Genomic DNA, 14139 nt, shown 5'->3' on the forward strand with positions numbered 1-14139 from the left:
GTGCACGAATATCGAACGGGAACAAGCTATTTGGATTATAAACCTGCAATGCAAGTTTCATCAAAATCGGATCAAAATTGTGACCCCTAGAGTGTCCACAAGCTAAAAACGTGATTTTTCGTATAATCAGGGGCCATAATCCATAAAGTTATGGTCCCATACATGCCAATATCGAGAGGAACTGAGATCTTTGGGAGATAGACCTATATTTCAAGTTTCGTCAAAATCGGATAAAAATTGTGACCTGTAGTGTGTCCACAAACAAAATTGTAGACGGACAGGGGCGACGACAATATACGTCCACATGAAAATGTGGGCGTATAAACACTTTTGCATGACAGACAAAAATAAAAATTTGTCTCAAATATGAAGAAATACTATGGTGCTTATTTTGGCAACTGTATTTTCTGGTATAAAATCCTAATTTCAGTCAACTGATGAATACTATTACTAAAATTACGAACATTTCACTTCATCCATAGAATAATCGAAGAAAGTGAATTTTACTGATGTGACCTTCAAGCTGGTACGTAAATTAAATATGGAAAGTTTCCGGAAAGATGTACAATGTAACTAAAACATTTAGAAGGATTTACAATGTACCTATTTGTCGTTATTTTTTTGTGGTGATCACATACATTAGCCTATAGAGAATACAACATTCTCCAAAATAAATTACCAAGAATTATTTTTTTAAAGGGAAAGAGAGCTTATAATTACCCAATTTCCTACCGGGACGTCATTTGGTCCAATTCTGGCCGATTCATTTCAAAATGAATTAATAACTCTGGTTCTTCACTCATTCATTTTGTTACCGATTTAACAACTATTTTATTCCACATACGATTTTTTTTGTCTTTATTACTATGCAGCCTATTGCTCAGGTAAAGCGAATTTGTGTGGGTAAATTTAACCACTCGCCATACTCGCGCAAGGTTAATTTTGCGTGGGTGCTTAAACATACAGTATGCAAGAGCTAAATCTGCCTATTGCAGGTCTTTCTTTCGATCTGAAATGTTATCTAAATTATTAATTAGGCATTAATTAACTCATCCAGACCATAATCAACTCTCGATGTCATCGCTAGCCTGCGATATTTACTGGATTATGATCCGATTTATTGCTCAACTTTCATTCATGATTTTATCATGATTGAAATGATTGAGACTAGGCCTAAAATTCAATCGCTAAATTCTCGGTTCAGAGTGGATCAATTTTACTGAAATTTTCAGCAAATTCTCTTTACATTATATGACACAGGGCACGATAAGGTGCAGAACTAACATATGGCTTTGGGCAAATTGTGTAATAATATTGCTGGAATTTTTTCTCTTGAAATTAATGATGGCAGTATATTTCATTAATTAATATCTTTGGCAAGTTGGTAGATTCCCACATATTTGGAATTGTACTAAATCAACTTAGTCTGTAATTGACATATTGTTACATAAAAAGAGCTATTTAACCAAAACAGGTGTCTATAAAATACCCCGAGATTACCCGTGAGTGGAATTATTCTAATTGCATCATTTAGCTTAAAGTAACCAATCATATCGTTAATTGCACAGGTTCAGGGCCATGAACACGCTTATTTATGCGTGATAAACGTGGGTGCTATATGAGTTATCTATTTGAACCTTTCAAGTCAGACTTCCATTAGATTCCATTGGATGGACACTCAAAGCACGAGATAATGATATAGACATTATGTGATATCACAATTAATACTTTGCATCCATGAAATTGAATCACAAAGTCATTGTATTAATTGATAATAAAAGTTGACGTCAAACGAGGTGTTGAATTTCTCTGTTTTAAAAGCTCAATGTGTATGTATATACGCCAAAATGACGATAGAGACCAAGCGGGGGGGGGGGGGAGATACATTGTCCCAGGAACATACCCCCCCCCCCCCTGCAAAAAATCCTGGATCCGCCCCTGACCTTATCGTGGCTGGTGTCATATAGTTGTCAACTTCTAACTCTTATAGTGAGAACTGCCAACTCTTTATCTACTCTCCCAGCCATGATTTTCTTCGTGGCAATCCCTGCCACGCCTTTTATGTTTAAAAAAAACATTATGTAAGAGCTAAATCTGCCTATTGTAGGTCTTTATTTGGCCTCAAGTGTTATACAAACTCTGGGTTAGACATTAATATTAACATGAAAAGCCCATAATCAATTCTCTTGAGCACTGGATGGCAAACCCGCGAGATTAAAAAAAAAAGATAACGATAAAATGGATAATCGAGACTTAGTCTCGTTCGTCCAGTACTTTTTGCTACGATAATAAACAATCTACGCTACATCTTCCAACACTCACATATTTATCTATTTTTGAACTATACTAGCCAGAACGGCATGCTCTATATCTAAATCTAAATTACTCTTTATGCGGAAGAAACGTCATGGTCCTAAAGCAACGACCGCGAGTTTTACAACATCTAGCATTAATAAGAAGTACGGTGTTAAAGCCAGATCAAGCCGTCTACTGAAGATGGAGAAACGTAGGTATAGGCTTGTGTAGAATAGATGACAACAGTTCTGAAAAGTTTATAGGTTGTGTTAAGACATCAGACGACAGACACAATTTATAAACGTAAACAGTAAATTGAAGTAAGAGAAAAATGCTCAGAAAATATTTTTCATTGATATATTAACACTGAAATCAAATAACCACAAGAAATATTATTCTTACCTTATCTGCACTGTTTCACGCTCAAAATGAAAAATAAACAGTTAAATGACGTCATGGCGATTGCCCAAAAGACTTTATAAAGTGGACGTGATTGGAAGCATATTTTACCATAGTAACTTTGCGCTGAAATAAACTAGCTTAATTTTAGTTTACAATGTATAACATGGACTTTTATCTAATTCTATTTATGCACGTGTTTTATTAATAAAATAAAGACTACAAAACGGTGAAAAATTTGCGTAACTATAATCGTAACGTAAACTTACGAAACAATTGCGTTTCATTAAACGTCTTAACTAATAGGCCGTATTCTCGTGGTGAAAATCTTGTCACCTTCGCTCCCGCTAAACCGGTCTACAAATCGGACTATCAATAATCGTGCAATCAATATGTCAACAAAGTTCTCCAATAAAATCTGCCAATTTAATAGTTCAAGCTCGAAATAGGCTATAAATCGATGACTTATTTCTTTATAGTGCGGAGCCATATTTGCGTAGATGTGAGTTGGATCCTGCGCATCTATTTAAAATTTGGCCAATCAGCGGTCTCGCATGCTGGGTTGCGGTCAAAAAATCTGGGGTCAAGTGCCAGGTCATAGCATTTGTAAACAAAGCCATGCGAACGATTTACCTTGCAAATCGCTCGCGGTTAGGACGAACAGAGATCAAATGAACCCCAAAAACGTCCCATCCGTGTAGAGAAGTGGTGTATGAGAGCCACAAAAGGTATTTTGATCACACTGACATAAAATGTGGCAGTCAGTCAGGTTTTTTCGACACTTATTAAGGATATGGGACCGGTCTATTTCACTAGAAAAATGCCTTAATTTCAAGGGAGATTACAGAGAATGCAACAAGGTCACTGCTTCTATAAGTGTAATTCTAATAAAATCATTCATTTTGCATAACAAAATAGTTAAAACCTGTCTAGCCTGCTGTCTTGATAATGATCATGGATAGGCTAGTGTATAGCTAAGATTAAGAATGAAAAAAACATATTTTGAAATAAAGGTTGAAAACTTAAAAAGTTGCAGAAATATTAAGAAGAAATGCTTAAATAATTTGAACTAGCTCAGAATTGTCAGGGAAAAGCCCATATGGACAAAATAAAATTTTGCATCTACAATGTATAAGCTTACAATAGATATATGAATTCAAAATGGGTTTTGTCTGCAATTGCGAATGAACCAGATGCCCGCCCCCCCCCCCCATCAATATGGGGCTCACCTACGACATAGTTTACATGTAATCATCGATAAAAAGTGCCAAACACACTTTCAATGTTGGAATCTTGCTTCTGATTAATAAATATTCTGATTTTTTTAAACAATTATAACAGATACTGTACATGTAGTCGATCAAATCCAAAACTAATTACCTTTGATTTGAAAAATATTTTTGATCACCTAAGATAAATAAAATACAATTTAATGGAGGATTTACACTAAGAGTAAGACACTAACTCATTTAGTTAGAATAAGACTACCGGTATTTGTTTCACTGGACTTATCAAAACAGCAAAAGTGTTCTTGGTGCTTTAAATAAAATAATAAAAATGCTGTTTTTATTTCGCACTGGACTAAATTGTCCCTCTTTTGTATGGCCCCCGCTCGAACATACTTGGATTTTTTCTTGCAAATTATACAGCTCTCTGATAAAACGGACTTCTTTAACTCTGATGAAGTAGTAACAAGTACTGCACCATGATGTGATTCCTTTGGTGATATTAATGAAGGAGTAGGGGTGAATGAGACACACTTTTAGTTTTTAAATTTGTTGAAGTACTAGGCCTAGTAGTAGGGGTTATGGACATAAAGGCCTTAAACCAAAATGGCTCAAGTATTTGGTCATAACGGTCAAACATTTTGGTCAAAACTACATAACGGTCAAAACATTAGGGTCATAATGGCCAAAAAGAACATTTGAATTTTGATATATTATGTATCAAATGATATTTATTAATATAAATATTGCATAATATAAATACCAATATTTCTTAATAGATAATATTTTCATATACGTTTCTTTAATACATAAATTTAAAAACACTGTAGACATTCAATACTTAATACATTGTATAACTATAACATACATAATTTACAAAGACATCTATTTAATATGGAGGGTGGGTGGCGAATGGTTTAACATGTACACATGAAATCATAAGGTCTGTCATTGCGTCAATGACTTAATTTCAATTCTCTGCTTGTACGTGACAAGGACTAGGGTCACTTGTTCAACCTTGTGAGTTTTCTCCGAGTCCCCCAGTTTCCTTCCTCTGCTACAGACCCTTACATGCAAGCAAATTATTTAAATAAAAAGGAACCGTGTCGACTGGACATTAATGTTCAGCTCATGTTACTTTATCAGTGGGGTGTGAAAGACTTAATTAGGGATTATCAAAAACTTTGATTAATTAGTCTAATTCCCCTCTTTCCTTTGAATCACAGCATGCAATGTTCTGGGTTGACTTGGATGGTTATATTCAATTCTTTCATTCACAAATTTTTCTGGACTTATGGTCTGTAGCCTATATATGATGCACCTTTATTTATTACATTTATTTATTACTTCTACTAGTTGGAATAGAAGTGGACATATCTTTTTGAAGGTTTGGTGAAACCGTGTTTAAAATATAATGTTATGAGTGAATTGCTATTTTTGTCGAATAATTAATATACTAATAGTAAGTTGTTAAATAATGTTTGGTAAAATATATTATGACCACATCACAGTAATACTAATACTAACTAATAGTCTGTATGTATGTCGTGACAGTTTAGTTTCGGTTGGACTGAATGTACAGACGCTACCTTATCACTGAGTCACTCTCTTTCTTTAAACTGAGTCACTCTCTTTCATTTAACTGTTTTGTTCTTAAAACATCTATAAAACGTTGGATGAAATCCAAAACCACTACCGACTGTATCTTCAATATAATATCCTTCGTAATAAAATATCCATTTGTATCGAAAAATGCTGCAATGGATTGGTCATTTCCATCCAATTGAAACCAGTCTATAGCTACCTCACGACATTTATCTCACCTTGTGTTTGTAAAGGGTTCTGCACTTCCCTTATTAACACTGTCTAAGTGAACAATACAAGTTAATTGAGCCTTTGTCGCCATTTAGTGTAGCTTCTACATGTATAACTGCAATGTGTTCCTCGTGAAGCACGCCATTTTGTGTTTACCAACAACACACGCGAATGTAGACAATAACGTGATTGGTCGATTGTGGAAAAAACGATCACGTGACGCGGCGAACAACGCTGAATTCTGTCCAGTGACCTCGCGCACTATGAATTTTACTATCAATAAATAGTCCGGATTTCAACGAAGAATATCACCGAAGAACTATGGAATTTTTTGGGGAACATTACAACAAACGAACTATATGAACTATACACTGACAAAATTTCTTCTAGACCGGATTTGCAGGAACGAAAATATTTTTGCAACGACAATTTGTGCCCATGGAATGCGGCCTATAAAGAAAATCGTAACTTTTATCGTAAAGTCTACGACAACTCTGACCCTATCGTAAGTAGGAATTCTTTACGTATCTTTGACAAAATGGTCGCCTCGTTACTTTCTGCGAATCGCCAACTTCGGCGAGAGAAAATATTACGGGACAAATTAAATTCTCTCGACACCCATACCGACTAGGAGTTAGTTTCGCGGTACAGGCTTGATCGGGACAGTATTCTGCATATTATTAACTGTACTGGTATTAATAATGATATCGAAACGGTACGTTAAGGATCGAAATCCTTGTCATCACCGAGAGCGAAATGGATTTAACGCCCACTCGACACAAACTAGGTCATTTGGGGACTAACTTATGGTTCAATTTTATTTCAATAATTCGCTTGTGCGTAGGGGTATTTAGCAGTGGGAGGAAACCGGAGGACCTGGAGAAATCTCACGAGGTTGGACAGGTGACCCTACTCCTTGTCACGTACAACCAGGGAATGGAGACCACGCCAGTTGACTCAATGACAGACCTTATGATATAACGCGCACGCGCTAACAATTCGGCCATCCAACCCCCGTTATCACCTGTACAAGTCTTGATTGCATTACGATACTATGCTCCAAAAGGCACAATTAACGTGGTCTTTAAATTATTACGGTATATAAAAACGTAAAGGGTATATTTGTATGTTAAAGCTTCAAAGAGCTAGACTTAGTAGACTAAATTTATTTGGCTGGGTCCACACGTGACCTATAGGGAGAATATTTCGAAAACATATGAAACCGAATGTCACAAACTGTTTAAATGTTACATATTGTAACTTTTAGTTTTAGTCCCCTTTGACAACCCTTGTCAAAATCCCCATATCCGCCTCTGGAATGTCCTACAGAATAGTAAAGTTTTGTAGTGCTTACCACTCCAGCCATCGAGGCGGCGCTACACCAAAGAGTGTGCCCAAGCCTATCGCGGCAAAGACCGACACTTACTTCGTAAAAATGACCTCCCGAACTCTGTCTTTCAATGATTTGGTCAGGCTGTTGCCAAATTTTCCTTTAAGGGTGAAATAATTTTGCTCAACGGCCGAAATTAAAAGACCGAGAGCTGCATGATTCCAATTTTGTGTACGCTTTTTAGGCTGCATTTCAGCTTTTGACAGGCAGACAGACGACTTCTGCTACTATGTCACGCGCTATGACGTAGTAAACAAAAACAAGTTACAAACAAAAGGCATGAAAATAGCATTTTATTCATAAATTGACAGTAAAATCTAAGCGTATAAATAAGGAATATATCATTTTCGTCGTTAATGTTTAAAAAAGTAAGGATAAAACATAGATTTATACTATAATTCTGTGGGATAAAATAAAACATTGTCAAAATACAGACCGTGAGAATGTTTACAAAGTATGAATGGAGTGACGAATCATGACGTCGAGACCATCCGTGAGGTATTTACGAACAGAGATACGAGAAAAAGTTAAAAAAAAAAAATAAATAACGTCGACCTTTGTGAAACCGGCGTAACTTTTTCGTAAGTTTTTCTTAAAATAGTTTTTTCACTTAATTAAAGTTACGAACTTTTGTGAAACTGCCCCTGGATCTCGCTGAACGCGGTCGTTGCTTCAGGAACATGGTTAGGTAGTTAAAGGGAGATAACTCGACAATAAGGAGACAGAATAAGTCTGTTGAAATCTACCTGAATTCCCGACAAGAATTGTAGCCTACTGGCATCGCAAACCAAACGTGTGTACACATCGAGGAAAAACTTTTAGCCTACGCCAAAATAGCTGTATTCCAGAAATGCCTTTCTTCGTATGTTATATCTAAATACAATCAACCAATTCTTCAGTTCTATAATCAAATTATCCTGTAATAGTTTTATTAGAGGGACAGCGAGAAATAGGGTTTAACTGCCACTTGACACAAACTAGATTATTTCAGGACTAATATGTTTCAATTTTATTTCAATAATTCGTTTGCACGTAGGGGTCATTAGCATAAAATGAAATAAAATGGGGTTTAACGTCCTACTGTTTTGCTCCGAACTGGGCTAATGAAGACGGGCATACGCCATACAGTGTGCTATGAGGGAAATTTTTCCCGGACAGCGGCACTACGGCCTACTCTTATATCGAATTCCAACTGTCAAGGGACCTTTTACGTGCACGCCAATGTGTACACGGGACCTCGGTTTTTCGTCTCATCCGAATGACTAGACAGCTGTCCTTGTCAGGCCCTCCGTCCTGCATCACTGACAAGGGGGAACCACGGTAGGGGTCATAAGCATACAGTGGTAAATATATTTGTAGTAAACAAACTACGGGAAAAAGAAACATTTAATTATACGATCTTTCGCAAACATTTCATGTTTGAATTTTAATTGTTGCTAGCCTTGTAAATAAAATACTTTACTCTTTATTTTTATCTCTTTGAAACACAACTAACCGCGTGGGTTTGCGTTTCGGTTTCCTCTACTTCTAAACCCCTACGTGAAAGCGATTTATTGAAATAAAATTGAACCATATATTGGTCCCGAATTGACATAGTTTGTGTCGTCTGGGCGTTAAACTCCATTCCTCTTTCTCTCTCTTAAGCTCTATAATCAATAAACATAATTTCAGAGCAATGTTTCGTAATTTTGAAAATATATCTTTCAGAGTATTTTTCGTAAATTTGAAAATTATATCTTTCAGATATGGCCTAAAATGTGCAAATATCAAAAGGGACAGAGATCTTTGGGATATAAAGATATGTTTTAAGTTTCGTCAAAATAGGATACAAATCGTGACCTCTAGAGGGTACACAACCTTCGTATTACACACTTCTACAAAATTTGCATACAAAGAAAGGCCATTTTGTTTGGCAGTTTTATTTCGATTTTACCGAAATACGACTTAACCTTCATTATGGTGGAATGGTGATGTATTTAAACGGCTTTTAAAATCGGAAAAAAAATATTGTGCTCCCTAGAGAATCCGCAAGCTAAAAATGCGATTTTTCGAACAATCATGGGCCATAATCCAGGAAGTTACGATCCGATATGCGCGAATATTGAAAGGAGTCGAGATCTTTGGGTTATAAACTTTCATTTCAAGTTTCATGAAAATCGGATCAAAATTGTGCCTCTAGAGGGTCCACAACTTTGATATACCAGATGTTTACACTCTTTGCGTCAAGGGGCGGCCATTTTGTCTGGCATTTTTGGTCCGGTTTTCATGAAACTCAACCACAGACAAAATTACGGTGATATATACGAACGTTTTTTTTAATAATTGTGACCTCTAGAGGAACCACAAGCTAAAAACGCGATTTTTCGTACAATCAGGGGCCATAATTCAGGAAGTTACGTTACGATTCGCGTTTTTAGCTTGTGGACGCTATAGAGATCATAATTTTTATCCGATTCAAAAAAAGTTTTAGTATATCACCGTTACACCTTAAGAAGGGTTGAGTTCGAATTTGTTTAGCTTGTTCTCTATCCATCTCTTGCAAAATGTGGGCGTATCCTGCCTGGCAGCCGCTGGTTTAAATCGGATAATAATTGTGACTTCTATGGGGTCCACCAGCTAAAAACGCGATTTTTCGTACAATCAGGGGCCATAATTCAGGAAGTTATGGTCCGATATGCGCGAATATCGAAAGGAACCGAGATCTGTGGGTTATAAACATGCATTTCAAGTTTCATCAAAATCAGATGGAAATTGTGACCTCCAGAGGGTCCACAACCCTGATACGCAATATTTTGACACTATTTGCGAACGAGGGGCGGCCAGTTTCAGCCCGATGTTTACGAAATTCGAACTCAACCACCTTAGGGTGCAACGGTGACATATCTACACGGTTTTTTAAATCGGATAAAAATTGTGACCTCTATGGGGTCCACAAGCTAAAAATGCGAATTTTCGTACAATCAGGGTCCATAATTCAGGAAGTTATGGTCCGATATGCGCGAATATCGAAAGGAACCGAGATCTGTGGGTTATAAACATACATTTCAAGTTTAAACCAAATCGGATAAAAATTGTGACCTCAACAGTGCTCACAAACTAAACACGTGATTTTTCGTACAATCAGGGGCCATAATCCACGAAGTTACATTCCGATACATGCCCCTATCGTAAGGAACCGAGATCTTAGGGTGATATACCTATATTTCAAGTTTCATTGAAATCGGTTAAAAATTGTGACCTGTAGAGTGTTCACAAACAATTGAGGACGGACGGACAGGGGCGACGACAATATACGTCCACATGAAAATGTGGGCGTATAAAAAAATTCTCTCTCTACATGGAATTGAAATTAATTAGACCTGCCATAGAAATATACTCTCCAGTAATTCATAACACTGTAACTGGAATTTCGTATTAATACCCGTATTTTGACATTTTAAACACTCCACCCATCCCTTCTATAAAGAGAGTTGAGTACAGCCTAATTAACTTTGTTCCATTTATAAAAAACAATTATACACATGGTGCCTAACAAAAACATTTTTTAGTAAGGACATACATAATTTTCGATTAAGCCCCGTATCTTGAATTTAGTTTTTATTTTGCAAAATTCAAATATATTTCATATTTAGCCAGTTGTGCCGCTATTTTTTCATATGTTCCAAGGTGTGTCGTTGGCAAAAAAAGATTGAGAACCACTGGTCTAGAACTTTCTTTGACTTCACGTTGTGGGATCACTTATTTCAATCATCAATTAACTGTATGTCCATACTAAAAGATGTATAGTCATTTCTCTCTTTAAGTATATTATTTATTTATTGGGCGCAATGCTTATATACTATTCAAAAAAAGTAGGGGATATTTGATTTTGGGGGCATAATACTAAAATATGCAAATGACTACGAAAAAAGTCACTATAGAACCTAACAGAAGAAACATTTCCAGTTACATGTGACGCCCAAACGCACCAATAGCTACCGCATGGAATGCAGGTGATGCTTGGGATCATCATGGGGGTCCAACCCAAGATTTGCACGACTCTGACTTTGAATGTTACAGTCATTGTGGCATTGAATTCCAGGGTGGAAACATCAGTTTAATTGTTTTAGTGACCAGAAAACAAATTTTGATATGCGTCGGCTTACCCAAAATGAAAGGTTACGTGCCCTTGGCATGCTACAGATCGGCACAACACAGGCGGTTGTGGCGCGGACGATGAATGTTTCTCAGTCTGTCATAAGCAGGCTATGGTCCAGATACCGTGATACACAATCTGTACAGGACAGACCACGCTCAGGTCGACCAAGGGCGACAACTCAAGCCCAGGATCGATTTATCCGTACCTTGGCCTTGAGAAATCGTGTCATCACAGCAAATCAGATCAGCGCTCGTCTTCAAACAGACACTGGTGTGAGAGTGAGTGGCCAGACGATTCGGAATCGACTGCATAGGGGTCACCTTCGCGCCCGACGTCCTCGCGTGATCCCTTGTTTGAGAGATCATCACATTCAGGCAAGACGTCGTTGGTGTAGGGATCGTCAACACTGGGATAATCGACGCTGGAGCAATGTGATGTTTTCAGATGAGTCATGGTTCACTGTTGATTTTTTGGACAGACGTAGGAGGGTGTGGCGTCGTCGAAACGAGCTCTTCCAAGACGTTAACGTCATCAGACATGATCGATTTGGGGGTGGTTCTGTTATGGTGTGGGGAGGCATCACTGTTGCTGGAAGAACGGCTTTACATGTTGTTGCAGGGCGTGTTACAGGCCAGTACTACCGGGACAACATCTTGGCAGTCCATGTTGTGCCGTTCGCACGACGTCATGGCCGCCGTTTCATCTTCCAGGATGACAACGCAAGATGTCACAGGGCCAGAATCGTTACAGGTTACCTCCAACAACAGAACATCACCACATTACCTTGGCCAGCACTGAGTCCCGACCTCTCCCCCATCGAGCATGTCTGGGACATGCTTGGACAGAGGTTACGTCAACGTCAACAACGTCCTGCCAATGTCCAAGAACTTGCTGCTGCGTTGCAACAGGAATGGGACAATCTGGACCAAAATGACCTTAGACGTCTCATTAGGAGTATGCCACGTCGGATCAATGCTTGTTTGGCAAACAGAGGAGGATTTACCCGTTACTGACTTGGTTGTGATGCTGTGGTAACTTTGCTGTTTGACCCCGGGTATCATTTTACCCTTATAATGGTCAGTCTGTGCCTTACTTAGTCTAACGATCATTTGGAATAAATCGATGAATGTGAACTTCATTTCATTTTGTCATTTGTTTCTTCGTCAGTTTCATTAGGTGACTTTAATAACACTTAAAAATCAAATATCCCCTACTTTTTTTGAATAGTATATATTGTTTTTTAACGGATAATTAGGCTGTACTCAACTCTGTTTATAGAAGGGTTGGTGGAGTGCTTAAAATGTCAAAATAGGGTATTAATACGAAATTCCAGTTATCGTGTTATAAATTACTGTTGTTTCTATGGCCCTTTGTATGTATCAATTATTTCCAGCACATTCATGATTACGCAAGGTCGTCCAGATAATTCCTTATAGGATGCCAGCTTGATTTCCTGTTATCGCGCGATGAATATCCTTATAGTGTGCTGGCTGATAGTGTGCCAGGTTTCCGTATATGTTAATAAATCACGTGATATCCTACATTTGCATATAAAAATTGATGGTGCGCGAAAGATGCTATGCAGAAATCGTGAAGGACAAATCAGATGTGGCAGAGCGCAAATGTAAAATATAATGAGAGAAATGTAAAATGTAGACACGTCAAAAAACAGCATTTTCCAGCAAAACATTTGTCATTTGACACTTAACATTTGAAGTTTGGCATTTATCTCTTGCCTTAGAGGTATTTTGACTTTATCATTACCGGTATTACATTTTACATTGTACTTTTTACATAATATCCATGGAAACGACATTGTCGCAGACTACGCAGAGCATTTAATATTGGCAGCGATACCCTTCCATACTTGTGTTCCTCATTCGTCTCACTAGGAAGCTCACAAACGTTTGCTTAAAAAGCAGGGGTCGTACCAAAGAAGTTGCTGTCCGATTCGCACGAAAATCGAACTCATCTAAGATATTTTGATATTTAACACATATTTTAAGTTCCGCCTAATTAATAAACTTAAATAAAATGGGGTTTACCGTCCAACAGTTTTGCTCCGACTGGGTTAAAGAAGACGGCATTTTTCCCGGACATCGGAGCTACGGTCTACTCTTAGGGCTATATCGAATTCCAACTCAGGCAACAGTCATTGTCAAGTCTTTTACGTGCACAACATTTTGTACACGTGACCTTACCGGGGCTCCAATTAAGTTTATAAATGTAGCCGATGCAAGTAAATTAAAATTAAAAAGAAAGTGACTAGAATCTATTTTACATTGAAAAATTTCAAATAGAAACCAAATAACAACAAGAAATATTATTCTTACCTTCTCTCTGTTTTACGCTCAAACTGAGAAATAAACAGTAATGACGTCATGGCGATTGTTCAAGAGACTAATAAAGCGGACGTGATTGGAAGCATACTTTACCATAGCAACTTGGCGCTATATGAAAAATATACTTTTTTAAAATAAAAGTAGGACTATGTCTTTAAAAGCTTTCTAGATCTTTTGCAATGTTGGGAGAGCGTGGGGTGGGGTTAGAAATGGTTCCACTACTGGTGTCTTCCGTCTTGCTTCAGCCACTACTGATGTCTTCCGTTTTGCTCAAGCCACAGTAGTGGATCGTCCTAAGGCCTTCCTTTGAGCAAGTTTTGCAGTTATTTGACTACAAAAAAGTCACTGACCTATAACTTTCCAATTATACAGACCCCAAACTGTACTATAGCTTAACATATATTAAACCAATTCCCATTGAAATAAAGGTAAAACCTTATCGTATAATTGTATGATTTGATTAAACCCAACTGCTATATAATTATATATGCACAATTTCTCTTCATTTTAAAACGGCTGCCGAACCAGAATTAT

This window comes from Patella vulgata, chromosome 1 (assembly GCF_932274485.2).
Source record: "Patella vulgata chromosome 1, xgPatVulg1.2, whole genome shotgun sequence".
Taxonomy (NCBI): Eukaryota; Metazoa; Mollusca; class Gastropoda; family Patellidae; genus Patella; species Patella vulgata.